The 5,099-nt window shown below is 36.9% G+C and overlaps 1 long non-coding RNA gene across 1 annotated transcript; it reads left to right on the top strand.

Annotated features, from left to right (window-relative positions):
- Nucleotides 1–1,158: 1,158 nt before the first annotated feature.
- Nucleotides 1,159–2,806, top strand: LOC117661971 (uncharacterized). The gene is made up of 2 exons (XR_004590197.2): nucleotides 1,159–1,402; nucleotides 2,678–2,806. It is a non-coding gene; the product is annotated as an uncharacterized LOC117661971 (long non-coding RNA).
- The last annotated feature ends 2,293 nt before the right edge of the window (nucleotides 2,807–5,099 follow it).

Genomic DNA, 5,099 nt, shown 5'->3' with positions numbered 1-5,099 from the left:
AGCAGTTGTGAAATGAGTGACATGGTTGTTAAGAATGCTGCATGGGCATAAATATGAGGATGGTCATAAGTGTGAGGACCAGTCAAAAGTGCGAGGACCTGTCAGAAATGACTTTTTTCAGCCCTCTGGTTAGTCCTTTTGTGCATATGGACTACTCAGAGGGCTGAAAAAGTTATTTTTGACTGGTCCTCGCACTTTTGACCTGTCCTCGAACTTACGACTGTCCTCACATTTTACATTTTTGCCCTATATGGTCATCATGGTGAAGAGAAGCAGTTGTGAAATGAGTGACATGGTTGTTAAGAATGCTGCACGGGCATAAATGTGAGGATGGTCATAAGTGTGAGGACCAGTCAAAAGTGTGAGGACCTGTCAGAAATGACTTTCCAGCCCTCTGAGTAGTCCCTATACACATAGCCATGGCCACCCGGTCACATGACCAGCTAGCCACGCCCACCCAGTCACATGACCAGCTAGCCACGCCCACAAAATAAGCCACACCCACAATGTCCCTCTTTACCAATGTTAAAATCTGGTCACCTTACTCTAGAGGTAAAGTGAGGTATAAATCGTACCTTTCTCTTTGTGTGTCCAAAGTATTGTTAAAGAGTAAGAAAATCACACCTGAGGTAAATAGAAAAATTCCAGACAGTACATTTGAGAACTGGAAATTATCTATTATTAAAAATATCCAAACATTAAGATGCAATGCAATTCTGTGGTGTTTTTAGTTACATATTTATATATCCGTTGCTCAGCCTGAGGCCTTATTTTATTTATGAAAGTGATAAAAGAAGTCGGAAAGAAAACAAAGCTTTCGGTATACAGCATACTATGCAATTTCATTTTTATCTGGGGGAAAAAAACAAAACTTTGGGCCTCAGCATGCCAATACAATTTAGAAGTTCACATTTTCTTTGGAGAAAAGAATAGTCAAAACAGCAAGCTGCCTGGCCTAATTCACATCAGACAGATGTTTCTGGCATTTTGTGGTTGTAGTGCACATCTGGACTAAGATGTAAATCCCCAGTCAAATTTGTTACTCTGGGTTGTTTAGACAGCCTGCAGCGAAGTAATTTGCCCAAAACCAGGAATTCTTGTCCTCCTCTAGAGTGTATCTCTATAGTAGAGTATCAAATATTAAGCCAGATACCACAAAGTAGCCAATTTTGGACCACCTACCTCTGGCATGTGAAGGAAACCTCAGAAATCTTGTGGTGGCTTGAATTGCAGGCTGTGACCTCGATAGTATGAGAGTGGTTTCCTGGCCTTTGAAAGCATTCTTAGGAAGGAGGGATAAACAAATCATGGACCTTGATTTGGACAACTTAATGGAGCAAGTGTTGATCTTTCACCTCTGACATTAGTGCAAATGTCAGGCCCCGTGTTTATTTTTATTCAGGTAGAGGGCAATCTTCACACACATACAGACAAGATTTAGTAAAGCAAGTGGTGTGTCAGTGCAAAAGAGACAGGGGAGAGAGACATATTTTTATACCGTCTATTTCTGACACAGACAAAGAATTTTGCCAAAAGGAAGTGAACAGTGCAGAGTAAAAGGAACATATTTCACAGACATAAACACAGAGAGACATATATGCGTATCTAAGTACAAAGGTTTGGGAAACAAGTGGAAGAGAAACCAGACATTTGAGGAAAAAGAAAATCCTGTATTTTAATGTTTTTCTTTTGTGCCTCTGTAAAATACTAACATAAAGGGTATTTTGAGAATCAGGCCTCATAGACAATTTATTATATAAATTAGATTAAATTTTGGATTGGATTCCATTAAGGTGACTAAGTTCATCCTTAATCACCTTTGAGCATTCTGAGTTCAGTAATATCTTCTGAAAAGCATATTAATCAATAAAATTAATAAAATACGTTGAGATTATCCTATGGGCCTGACTTTTGGAACATATATACTACTAAGGCCCAGTTTGCTTTAGTGGTAAAAACATCAAGCTATAAACCAGAAGACTGTGAGTTCTAGCCCCACTTTAGGCCCAAAGCCAGCTGGGTGATTTAGGGCCTGTCAATCTGTCTCAGCCCTAGGAAGGAGGCAATGGCAAATCACTTCTGAAATCCTAAAACTGCAAGGACTTGTTCAAGAGTCTGTGACAATTGAGCAAGAGAGAAAGGGAGGGAGAGAGAAAGAGAAAGATACACTACTATTATTACTACTAAACACTATTAAGCTTTACTGTGAATTTTTAAAACAAAGTTCTTTAGAACATGTGTAAAAACATATTAAGCACTTATTTTGAAAATCCTGTATCTTTTTCCAGGCCTTGCATTACTTTAAAATCTTCTAGCCTCAATTTGACCACGTATACATACCCACATTGCTTTAAGTATGGTATAGTGATAAATACAATAACTGGTTATTTTGAATTAGTCTTCTTTTGCAGTTCATATTGAGTAGATGCCCAATAGCTTCTTTATAATACTTGAGAAACTCACAATAAGGCTGACTGACATGACTGGACAATGTCAGCAGCGTCAGGTGGCTCTTAACTGCCTTTATCAGAATGATGAAATCAGTAATGTCACCCTGCAAACTCTGCCTCTTTTGGATGTGCGTGCAATTTCACAACACATAAAAACTCTATTTAATTGCATTGTTACACAACAATGCTGCTGGTAGATCTAACCCGTCTTCTACTCTGCTTTGCAGATACCACAGGACAATGTTGTGTCACTCTGAAGCAGAGGCAGTTGGTGAGAATTAATGAAGTGGAAGCATAAGGCTCTTCTTGAATTTTTTTTTCCTGTGTAACAATAAATTGGCTTTGGGTATCTCACACTTGCTTGTAATTGACCATTACTTGTTTACATTGTCCATATAATCTCTAACTACCAAGAAAACCCTACCAATTGACTGAAAAGAGAGGAATGGAACTCGATTTTTTCTGTTCCATTCTGAGTAACTGAGCTTCAGGAAATCAAAATCCATAGCTATGGAGGGAGCCCAAGTTGCTGATAGAATTCAGATGTGTAAGTCATCAACATGCCTGGGATGATAGGTGTAGCATGCTATACATCTGAATATGGTAAAGGCTGAGCTATATACTTATACTCCAAATAAATCACTTAGCTAAGGCTAGCCATCGTTTTTATTGGGGTCCAGAAGTAAATCAAGATGATACTACAAGTTGGCATTTTGCTTTGTAGCATGCTCAGTTTCCCTTCTTTAAATTAAAATAATTTGTGAAAACAAAGATACTGGCTGATGCTGTGGAAAGTATCTGTGAAGACACTGTTGTCCATAATTGCCATGTTATAAAATCCATATATAAAATAGTCCTTATATTCCATGGATGTTATTTATAGTTTCTATACATTTCATTATATAAGTTAACTTGTATACACAGTTTCAAACTTTAAATATTTTATTTTTCAGTTGCCTACTGTATATGTTTAGAGGTTCTTTGGTCTTGCAATTTTCATCTACCAAAATATGTTTTTTCACTGAAAATAATTTAAAAAGTAACATAAATGCTTCTTTTCAAATAATATATAGAAATACAATTTCTCCTGCTACTTGCTGCCTTTCGTTTCATTTCATTTTGTTCTGTTTTGTTTTGCTTTGAATTAGAAAGATTCACTTTTAAATATAAATCTTTAAGACATAATGTAGAAGAGGAAAAATTTGTGGGGGTTAATAAAGAGTGTCACTGCCACCAATCTGGAATAAAGCATAAATATACACAAACAATGAGCTGATGGAACATACAGGTGTCTCACCTCTGTCATTCAGTAGTTTTACTTTCAGAGGGGAGGTGACAACAAAGATATAAAAGAATCTGAACCTATGACTTCCTCTCAAATAATTGTTCATTAGGAGGCATCTGCTAAAATCATTTGCCTCATTTTTTGCCTTCATTAGTCCTAGAGCTTCAAACACAGGCAATGCTCTTGTCCTGACAAAACACGGGAAAGATCATAGTGCTTTGAACCTTCAAGCAGAACAAAAGAGAGAAAACAGCCATCTGACCAACCTCTGGTGGCTTTTCTCCAAGGTCAGTTCTGTCAAACACTGGAACTAATGTAGTTCAGGCCATCGGTGACAGGAATGTTTCTATCTAATTCTCACATCTACCCTTTTCCCTTTTTTAATAATTTTGTTGAATAAAGAATGTCAAATATATGATACAACATTGCAGACAAAATATATTAAGTGAAATCTTTGAATTTAGCCTTAGGCAGGTTGGACATTGCACAGTCTAATTCCAGATGTTGTTATTCTTTTTCTATTGGACAATGAATAGGTCACACTTTGTACATGGGGTAGTCTCAGAATTTTAAACCTGAGAAATATGGCTATTTTTAAAATAGCTTATTGTTTTAGTGGGATAAAATGAACAGAATAAGGTTATAATCAAATCATTCCTCTACACATTCAAACATGGACAGTCTAGCCTTGCTCCACTGCCTACAGTATATTGGGCCTACGGCTCTTCACATTATTTAAGACTGTCTTCATGAAAAGGAGCTTGTTTAGATCAGTATCCCCGTTGCATGCACACTTCCTACATTCTATGTCCACAGAGCTCCTTCACCTGTTTCCTATGTAGGCATGAATATAATCGTTTCCACCAGACATATCAGTGGGATGGCCCCTGCCTTGCATGTGTGGAGTGTGTTATCTGAATCTTATCCCTTTGCTAGAATTAACCATTCTTACTAAATCATAAACCATGATTATTCTCATTAATCATAGTTTGCTCAAGTGTATATCTATTTAGTAATTATTAATACTAAGAAAAGAGAATTCTCATTTTGAGGGGGAAAACTTACTTCTATAAAAATAGCACTATTCAGAAAACGTTAGCCTTCATCCATTGATACAAGTCGATTTGTTACAACACTCCTTTGTTTTCAGGAGAACTAACTTTCTGTTCTTCTTTATATTTATTTATTTTATTTATTTTATTTTATTTTGAGTTATATGCCGCCCTTCTCCAGAGACTCAGGGCGGCTTACAAGGCGTTAAGCAATAGCCTTCATACTTTTGTATATTGTATACAAAGTCAGCTTATTGCCCCCACAAACAGGGTCCTCATTTTACCTACCTTAGAAAGGATGGAAGGCTGAGT

This window comes from Pantherophis guttatus, chromosome 2, assembly GCF_059756535.1.
Source record: "Pantherophis guttatus breed Tessera chromosome 2, ASM5975653v1, whole genome shotgun sequence".
Classification (NCBI taxonomy): Eukaryota; Metazoa; Chordata; class Lepidosauria; order Squamata; family Colubridae; genus Pantherophis; species Pantherophis guttatus.
Note: the sequence above shows the minus strand (reverse complement) of the source record. Positions and strands in the feature narration are given on the sequence as shown.